The following is an 11,617-nucleotide window of genomic DNA, read 5'->3' as shown; positions in this document are numbered from 1 at the left end:
CTATAATTGGTACAAAACATAATAATTTAAAACTAACGATGTTAAGGTTAAAAAAGTAAAATGATATTTTATAATGCAAAGGGACCAAAATAAAACCTTATATAAATTAGAAGACCAAAAGCACACTTTAACCAAAAATAAAAATATAAACTTTCAAAAAATGCCATTCACTTAATACTCTATTTGTAAAATAATATTAAAGAGAGAATATAACGGGAATGGTATTAATATTGAAAAATTATCAATAATGAGATCTTATTTTTGTCAAAATATTTTATATTTTGGAATATCTAATCTTCCCAAAAATATCTTATAAATGGGGATGGAGGGAGTAATATATAGTGGCCAACGTTCAAAGTTCAAACTGAGCAACTTGAAGTTGAAAACTATGCAACGAGTGGCACGAAATGTTATATTAATGGAGGATGGTAATTCCAACTTTATTATTAGGGGACAAATCAAATTAAAAGCGTTTAGTACAAGCTTATGCTGATCATTGGTCCCATTTATTTTTATCAATGAAATTATTTGTGCCTAATTTGACCATAATTTTGATCAACACATTAATTTTTTATATTATTAGGTAATTGTAATTGCAATTCTTCAAATCAATACATTTGGATTGGACTAGACATTGAACTAGTCCTAACATTGGTTCACTGAATTGTTATTGAATCATGGTTAGACCGCGGTTGGGCTAATCTCACCCAAAATTATACTTTAAAAAAAAATTTAGAAATATTTATTCATATATTGTCATGCATATCCAAATTTATCCTTTATTGTTTCGTAAGGTGAGCAAAACTAAACAAAACTGACCACACCAAACAAATCCACACCAATTCGATAAAAAATGAATAAAACTAATCATTAGTAATTTTGGGTTGATTTTATAAATTTGAAAACCAAATGGTTTGGTACAGGTTTTGGTTTTTCTTTTTTGAAATCTCAACCAAACTTGAGCCATAGCTTTTATATTTTTAAATATATTCTTTATGATTAATATTAGATTATTAGTGTTTATTTCTTAAAATTTTAAAACTTCAACTAAAATCCATTTCAAACACAAAATACTTTAATAAATTATACCTAACCCTTCCTTTCTCAATTTTGATATTAAAAAGTCAAATGCATATAGTGGTATTATTCAAAGAATGATCTTTTAGATAACTTTAGATGCAGAATTCCCCTTTCTTTTTTTCTTAATTTAAAATGAGCTACTCTTCATTACAGATATCAAGACAATTTGTAATGAAATTTAGCTCATGTTAATTACAAAAGCATATACTTTGGCAATTGTAATTGCAAGTCTTCAAACCAATGTTGTTAGATTGAAGTATTGAACTGGTTAAACATTGGTTCACTCAAATGTTACGAATCATGGTCAGACCATGGTTGGGCTAATCTTAATCAAAATGATATGAATCAACTTATACATACAAAACTTGTTTTCTCCCATTGGTTCAATTAAATTTCTAAGTATGCATATGTTATTTTTTAATTATCTGCGAACTGCTGTTTTTGTTGTCAAATTTCAAATTGAAAAATCAAATTCCACGGGAGCATTAACTCCTCTAACAGTTTTCGCATCGTCCTTTATGTCTGTTGCTCTTCCCCATGCCCATTAACTCAAATTTATGATCGATCCATTCGTTTATTTCCCTTTTGCTTTTACACAAATTGGATCTTTTTGTGTTCCCTTTCATCATCGTCCTTTATGTGGATTTGGATTTGGTAGCTGTCCCTAATATAGGTACTAAGTACTTGTTTCATCTGTATTGTTGAAATCTAAATTAATGATTCAGATAAACTCATTCCATTTATGAATTTCAGATGGAGTGTGAATTCAAAAATGTTAATATGAATTTCAACAACTCATATAGGACAAGCATTTGGTGCCTGTATTAGGAACATGCACCGAATCCAAATCCCTTTTATGTTCGCTTGGCATATCTTTCTAGACATTTGGTCTTCCTCTTCCCTCAGACCACAGGTTTATTCTTTTTTCCATCTTTAAACATTCATTTGCTTCTTATTGCTTCGATCATCTTATTGCTTGGATCATTTTATAAAATGATCCAAGTGAGAAGCATGATATAATTTTAAATTAACTATTAATTGATAAATATCAATTTTCAAATAATATTCAGATAAAATACTTTACATGATTCCTCATTCACCAATGAAAACATGTCAATGTAATTATTAATGTCCAAGCAATGTATCTGAACGTGGGTATGTCCTAAACAAAATTGAATTCAACTTTGCAATATTTATATGTTGATTAGGAGATGAGAATATTTACTTTATGATCAAAAATATCTTAAATATTAGGAAGCTAGAAAGAAAAGCTGAAGCTAAAGACAAAGATCTTTATAAGGACGAGGTGCTCGATATGAGTTGGAGCTTCGCATCATCCTAGTAATATGAATAAAGTTCAACTTTTTGTTCTTGTTGACACTTTTTATTTGTTCATAATTTGATGTAGATAATATTTCCAAGGAAAAATGAAAACTATGGACTTTGTAAAGATATCAATAACAACTGAAGATACTCCTCTGGTCCTATCTATAAGAAACTTTTAACATGTTCCACTATAATCAAGGAAACCTAAAAATTCACTAACTCTGTCTAGAAATTTAATAATTTCTCAACTTTGCCCCTATTAAATATACATATTTTAACAACACATTTTTTTTCTCCAACATTCAATGGAGGTTAAATGGGAAAATTTGTAATGAAAATTTAATAAAGTGACTTATAAATAGGACAAAAAAATCTTCTCTCTCTACCCTATAAATAGGACCAGAGGGAGTATTGAATTGTTGAAACGTACTGCCATGAAAGAACCATGGTTTTATCCATAATTACAATACTTTTGATTATTGAAATAATCAATGAAAGGTGACTCGTGAATTTAAGGAAGATTACTTGTGAATTTTTGAAAATTCAATGATGAATGGATAGATAGTTTCATTAATATATATGTTATGACTTGTAAATTTAAAAATAGTCACTTGTGAAATTTAAGAAAGTTACTTTTGAATTTATGAAAAGTCAACTATGAATGGATATTTAAAATATGAGAGGTTGCCTAAATTATTGGTTTACAATTAAGACTATACCTGCTTCTGTGTAATCTTTGTGTGGTTCAATTCTCATGTTGAATCTCCAAACCCCAGTTCAATGATCAGCAATTAATACTATTCATATTCATTTACAATTAACATTCCATATTCACAAGTGACATTTCTTATATTCATAATTGACTATTCCTAAATCACAAGTGGAGACACATAAATTCACATGACAATATATTTATTCACAACTAAATTTTTATAAATTCACTAGTGACTATCTTAAAATGTACATGTGAGTATCCTTAAATTTGAAATGACAATTCATAAAACTATCTATTCATCATTTGCAATTGATTTTTCATTGATTCACAAGAAACGCTCCTTAAATTTGAGTCACATTTCATTAATCCTAATTAAATTATATTTCAATAATTTGAAGTTTTCAATTGTGATTAATACCTTCACAAGATTTGTAATGGTTATTTTTTCAAATGAAAGTTTCCCTCCTCTCTATTTTCAAGCGTAATGCAGTCAACGTATATAAGAATAAAATAAAATTTGATATCTTGGACACGCATGTTCCTCATTATTTTGTGTGTGTGTTGTGTGTATCCACGCGCGCCAAATGAAATACATTTTCAAGTATTTGAGGTGAAGGTTGACGACTTTATATTTCATATAACGAATAATAGAGTTCAATACAGATTTTTATATCTTGTACACGTATGTTTTCTGCAATCCACAACGAATAAATTATTTTTTGTCATAATGATTAAGCTTTTAAAATGCACAAATTGTAACATCCTAAATTTTTAATTGGGAATTTGCTAAGATATTAAAGGTAAATTAGTAATTTGGAAAGTTAATCAAGTTAGAAGTGATTAAGATTGACTAATGCGGACCAAATCGAGCCTTTTAATTTGCTAATAGTGATTTTGGGTTGGGAATAGCTAATGGGCCACATTGGGGCCAATTGGGATGATGTAGCCACATAATTGGACTTTTGTCATCTGTGACGATGCATGGCCCCGCCCACCGCAATGTATAAATTTCAGCACTTAAGCAAATTGTGAGTTGCATCTCGGGGAAGAAAGAAAGAAAAGAAGAATGAAAGAGGAACAATGAGGGTCTACTAGCTAGGGCAAGTGAGGTTTGACATTTTAGCTTGGTTTGGAATATGTAATCGAAAATGCTGAAGGAGGATATGGAAAAATGAGGCGGTGCGTTCGTCTGATCGAGAGAAAAAATAAAGAACAAAAATCTGAACATTAGGATAAATTGCAAAAATTACAGGAGAGGAACAATATTTTCATCTAATAACATAAAAGACAAGAGTACTTTAATGATTTTTTTCACTATTTTAAACTAAATAAAATTAATCTATTACTCAAAAGAATTCAAACTTTGGACCTTCGGTAAGCTATAAGCATAAATTTCACTAATTCACCACTTTCCAGTTGCCATAAAACTAATTTAAATAAAAAATAATTAGGAGAAATTTTTTTATTAATTTAAATTCAGGGTCATTATGGTGTTGTTGTAAAATTGGGTTTAAAGTTTTTTTTTAGAAGTCTAATCCCTCAATACTGATGGAAAAAATTTTGGAAAATGGTTGAGATGAGATTTCAAGAGAGGAGCTTAGAATTAAAATTTGAAGATTAGTGCCTACAAGGTATTTGATAAAATGTTTGTTAGGAGGAGTTCATTTGATTTTATATTCTTAAAATCCAATTAAATCTCATAAGAAACATAACTAGCTTAAATGCTATTATTTTGTGAATTGAGCTTGGCATTGTGAAGAAATTGGATTATGAAGCTATTGTGAAACTAGTTGAATTCTTGGGAATTGTATGGGTGATGATTATGACTATGATGATGATTTATTATGACTTGATTTTAGGAATGCACCCAAGGTGCTCGATAAAATGGGTGATAGAAGAACTTTGAAATTTTAGTGTGATTAAAGGTGGGGGGTGCGTGTGCAAGTTTAGTTACATGTACTTGAGAAAAGTGGGATAGAAATGAAGCGTTAGATAGAAAAGTATATAAAAATTTATAGTATGGATTGCAGGAACTAAGGCATAAGTTATATTAATTTAAGAACTTAGTTGCTTATGGTGTTATTAATATTGGAGATGAGTTTATTAAACTTGAATAAAGGTCATTAAATTATTTTTTAATTATTAAATAGGGTGTTTAGAGGAAAAAAATTGTTTGAAGTCCTAACGAGTGAATTGTACTTGAAAACACTATAGATAAGTAGATAACATCCCAACTAATTTACCAATAATAGTTTTTTCACCAAAATATTATATTTTTATGTAGATCATACTTTGGGTACAAATATGATAAATACTTGATACTTTGTTATTTAAATTACTTTATATTGTGAAATTATCAAATGGTGTTGAAGGATAACTAAATTGTGGCATATGCATGTATTTTTTCCCCTTATAAAGTATATTTTCAAAATTTTTAAAATTATTTGTACTAGCTTTGGTAATTTTTGTTACTTTATAAATGCAAGCATGGACATTGGGGAAGAAATTTAAGAGGCATACTACCACAGAAAATATCCATGCTTGACGCTTATTTTTCACAATATTTGACGGTTTTTAACCGTCAAGTAAGGGTGCGACATATATTAAAGAAATAATACTTGACGGTTAAAAACCGTCAAGTATTTATCTTATACTTGATGGTTATTTAAAAAAATTGTCAAGTATATGAAGTAAATATGCACTTCCCAGAATAAATACTTGATGCTTGTTTTAAAACAAGCGTCAAGTATTTGAAAATATAATGAGATAATTTCTTGATTAAAAACTTGACCAATTAAATGAATACTTTAACAGTGACCCATTTCTCTAAAGATTCGAATGCCCTCATCTTAGGGGACACAGTCATGTCGGTCGTAGTGCGATACAACACCACAGCTTTAAAAAGGAATTATGGAATGAATGTGAGAAATATATATGAATGAAAACTAAAATTAAAAAGAAATAACAAGTAAAAAAATCCAACTTACTCATTAAAAAGTACCACCATATCTTTCCTATTGCTTGTCTCTCCATTAAGGGGATCGAGATACCATATTTTTGGAGCAACGAGATTAACCACAATAAGCATCCAGTGTCCCCTAACAAGAAACAGCACATGTTACCAAACAAATAAATATAAAAAAATATTTACTCGTAACAAATATTAACAACTCACCCTTAGCAGGAAGGAGCGAGAAATAAAGTATCTTTCGCTGCTCCCCTTTCTCGAAATTGATCCGAAAGTATTCTTGCTTGATTTTCAAGGGCTTCCTTTGTAATATTATTGTGGGAAGAGACATCATGAGGATTAACCAGCTTGATCTTTGACTCGAGGCCACCAGGAACCACGAATGAGGTACTCATAATCAATCTTTCTCTATTGTGGAGGATCAGCAGGATGACGAAGCATGCCATCTTTTATCCTTTCATCCGCATGTCATGTTAAGTTTTTTACAATTTCTGCACTGCTATACATGTGTCTAATTGGAAAATACCATAGTGCCTTCGCGGGACTTGATCCGTTCTGCTTGTAGCGTGAGGCATTACACTTCGGACACTAGGTTAACGACGCATATTCATTCCGAAATAAAAGGCAATCATTAGGGCACGAGTGTATCTTTTCATAACTCATGCCAATTAATCACAATACTCTTTTTGCGTCATATGTTCAATAAGGAAGCTCATTTTCCTTAGGAAGTAATTCTACTTTCAAATACCCAAGCAACTCAGTAAAGCTTGCATCACTCCATCCATGTTTTGCCTTCATGTTGTACAATTTTAACACTGCTGACAACTTTGATGCACTACAACCAGCATACAATGATGTCTCCGCATCACTTTTCAATTTCTCAAACATTTCTAGATAATCCTCGAGGTCCTCTTCAACTGCATTGGCCATCTGTTCAAGACAATCTTCCTCAAGTGTGCATGTGTCAAAATCATCAGGAGATGATGCATAGCTTTCATTATGCTTCTGGCTGCAACCAATATTATCTCTTGTCTCTCCATTCATTGTCCAACACTTGTAACTTTGATCCATCCCATTAATCACTAGGTGTTCTTCACAAGTATCTGGACTAACTCGCTTCACAAGACCACACTTTAAACATGGGCTAACAATCCTAGTAGGATCCTCCGTATGCTTAACTGCAAGCTTAACAAAATTTGCCACCCTATCCTAATATTCCTTGGATAGACGATTGACAGACATCCATTCCTTATCCATAATTCCTAGAAAGATTAAGAGGGAAATATGATTAGTGACTTTGACTACTCCTAGATAGTGGGAGAATTAGATACAAAGATCAATTAGTCAATAAGTCACTAACCACATGTTTGCACATTCCCTCTTTAATCTTGTTTAAAACTAATAATTATATTTTAATGCTAGCCATTGAAATAATTTCGGCAGCATAACAACTTAAAAAAAAGAGTTTCCCGAGCCTTATCCCCTTTTCCTATTAATCTAAATGACAACAACAGCAGCATCCACAATAACAAACACATAAAGTTATATTCAAGAATAATTTAAAAAAATTAATAGTATATATAACGGCTTAAAATGAGTATTACTAGGTCTTTATGCCTTTAAAAAAATCAAGTTATCCATAATAAGACTATATATGATCCAACAACAATAATAACAACATTAATAAGAAACTCAATTTTAATTAAAATCATATTAAACCACATCAAACACTATATAAATATCAATTTAAAATATCAAAAATATTAAAAACAAGGTAATTAGGTGGTATACTATTTTCATATCCTTAATGAATCTCCTCATATCAACAAAATAATTGGATGATCCCTTAATTCAATAATTAAATACCCAAAAACTCAAAACTTCAAACACTCACTAGGAAGAACAACAATGCAGATCAAAATAAATAACACAAAAATTATTTATTACGTATGAAAATTAAAATCAACAACCCATACATTCAAAATGAAGATTAATGATTGGGAAAGTAAGAACCTACCTCAACAAGAAGAGGGAACACCGATTATGCAGAAAAACAGAGACGAGAGTCTGTTGCAGAGTGATAGAGACCGAGAATCCAAACGAACGAGTGCCTATGAGACTTATGGAGGCCGAGAATCAAAAACCCCTCAAGAATCAAGACTGAAAATGTGTTTTTTGGAAGTTAGAGTAATGAAAAATGGGTTTCGATGGCTCTGGGTTTGTTTCTAAAGACGAAGGATTTGTAGAAATGGAGAGCGAAAATAATTCATACAAGTTTGATAATGAGAATGAAAATTTATTTTTTTGTAGTGACTATTTTCTTGTATGTTTGAAAATTTATTTTGAAGGGACTATATATAGAATACTAGTTGCTAACGATAATTTCATTAGCCATCACCGTGCCATGGTGAAAACCAAACTAGTTTGGTACTTGTGGGCATAGTACTCATGTTTGATATTCATGAATATCAAACTCATGTTTATTATTCGTAAGTTTTGTACCTATATTTGATTTCATGGCTTTAAGTTGCATTTGATTACTTGAATATATGGATTGTATATCCATATTTGTTTTTATAACCTATGTTGTTTTTGGTTATTTACTCTCGTGAACTGTGTCTTCATGCACGTTTGTTTTCCTAGTTCAAATCCTTACCAATTAGACAACTTTATTATTAGAAATTAAAGCCCAAAATTTTCTAAAACAGGCGGCAATACATGGGGGAAAACATATTGTCGTGCCCATAAGTCACTGAGTCGTGGGTGAATATATTAAGTTTACTCTTTATTATTATTATTTTTTTAACTGAAATTAAGTTTACACTTTATTATGTAATTAGTAATTAATTATGATTGTTCAAAATTGTGTCACAGGTCCATTGTTTGAATGTAAACATCGTATTTATCATATTGTTTCCCTGTTCACTTTAAATAAGATATATAAATAATTATAAAATTATTATACATGTGCTTGATCAATCATTATGATGGGAAAAATAATGAATTGATGATCATATTTAGTCTCATACTACTAAAAAACATGGGCAATGGCTTCATGTTCGCATGGGAAAAATTACATAAATAGTATGAAAAATTTATAACCTTTTATCCCATATTTTTAATATTTTGAACTCTCTAGACTCATTAAAAAAATAAGGAGAATTACAAAAAAAAAATCTTACTTAACACAATTAATTAATTCGAGATCCATTGACAACTGATCTTGGTAGCTTATGAAACTAAGCTTAGTTGTCAATGGATTTGAAAGTAATTATGTTGATTGGGACCTTAAAGCAATTCTCCCTTAAAAAAAATGTTTGGGAGTTCAAATTTAAAGTATATCCACATTCTCAATGTATTTTTGGCGAGAAAAAAATCTCAGTATATTTTGTCCAAATAAAAATATGTATAATTTTATTTATGTGATTATATTTTTTGCCTAATGTAATTAATTTTAAAAATGAGAATATCATTATTAATTATTAATTTTTAAATTACATTATACATGTCTTGCACTGTCACGCCCCAAAATTTAATGTGATCGGTATGGGATACAAGCACAAATACACATCCCTAAAGCCTCGATTAAGGAAATTTCTGAATTGATACATCTGATACATTATCATCCTAATTATATGTATCTCATTTTTCTTTTCACATAAATCCAAATATCAAACCTTTTGTAAAAATCTTGGTAGCATCTCCCCTATAAGTATGATCTCCCAAATCTCTACAATAAAAATTTTATGATTTACACCTAGCACTATAGAGCTCTGCTCCTTAGAACCAGATAAACAACATAACAAAAGAGAATTAGGACCTTAACCATAGTCAACGTGGAGCATCCTATACCCTGTTTGTTTTCCAAAACATAATACATAAATTTTAGAATTTACATAAAAGGAAGATATTATCAAAAATTGATCTTCTAGTCAATTTAGCGATGAATCGATAAGAGGTCAATAGGAGGTACCATGTCAACTATGCTATCTGAGACCAAATAAAGTATGTTCTAATGAATAACATCATAACCATAACATTTAAAAGGAAAAAAATGAATAATTTGCAACAGCTACAGAAATTAAAGAGAAAATGATTCAATACAATAAAATTTATAAACTTGGAATAAAAATTTCTATACAACTTCAATAGCATGAACCTTTAGATCTTTATAACAAAGTAACTTTAACATATAAGCTTGACAAGACAAATAGATTAAATAAATAAATAACATTTAAAATTTAAAAACATTAAAATATGAAATCATCAATTAATTAAAAATTCATATTTTTAGGAATTTATTAGAATAATTCATAAACGTGGACACACAATTCACAAGAGTAAATAATCAAATGCGACTTATGCCACGAAGACAAATATGGACTCATAATCCATAGGGGTAAGTAACTAAACATAGCCTAAGCTATAAAACAAACGTGGACACACAGTTTACGAGGGTAATACTAACCAAACATGGCTCAAAACTACAAAAACAAACGTGAGTATGAAATCCACGAATAATAAACATGAGAACATAGCTCACGGAATCAAACTAGTTAATCATTGACTATGGCAGGCAAAAGGATTAATAGAGCTGCCATTAGCAATCAGTACTCTGCATACAGTCCTTTAAAAATTATTATTTCAAACATGTGAGAAATTAATCATATTCAAAATATATTTTTGTACTCTTAATATCAAACTCACTTGAGTCTTTTCAAAAACCTCAATTCTTCTCAATATAAAATTCTTCACTAATTCCACATTTGCCTTCATCAAATAAAAGATTACTATTAGAGCTGGTGAAACTTTTCATCAACTTTCAAGATATATTTTATAACTAACATATATAGATATATTATAATTCCACTATTTTTCACCACACAAATTACAACTTCAAGAGTTTAAAGCAATACAATTAACAAAATATTAAACATTTAAAATAGCATATGAAATCTATTTAAGAAAAATAATATTTTAGTAAAAAAACATTTGTTAGAAAATTTATTGAGATGTTATCCACATACTTGGAAAGCTCACAAGATGAAAATTTACTCCTTCTAAACACCTCTTAGTTGCCTTTTGGCTACTCTAATTAATGGAATTCCTTGCAGTGATGAACGGACGGCAACTCCAATAGCAATGGCAATGGACAAACAAGCTAGACGACTAGCTAGGTTGAGCAATCTCTGATCCAAAGCAGGGGAGATGATGAAGAACTCCGCTCCAACATGGCAACACAACGGAGGGAGGATAGGGAAAGCTCCTCATTCATGGTTGCCAATCTCAATCATCATAGGGAATCAAAGGTATATCGGAGAAAAGGCAGAGGCTACTAGCCAATTCTGGAGCTTTCAAAAAATGAACAATGAAAATGAGGAGCTATATGAGTTTTTTTTATCCGTCTCATTATTATCTTTATTTTTATTTTTTAATGCAGAGGGGAAAATTGTAACTCCATAAAGGATTAGAGTTGAAATAAATAGAACTTCTCTCCTGCCTGAGAGAATCAAACTAAGGATATCTTG

This window comes from Prosopis cineraria, unplaced genomic scaffold, assembly GCF_029017545.1.
Source record: "Prosopis cineraria cultivar Desert tree isolate PC_DT_omini unplaced genomic scaffold, ASM2901754v1 PC11, whole genome shotgun sequence".
Lineage (NCBI taxonomy): Eukaryota > Viridiplantae > Streptophyta > Magnoliopsida > Fabales > Fabaceae > Prosopis > Prosopis cineraria.
This window is presented reverse-complemented; position numbering follows the sequence as displayed.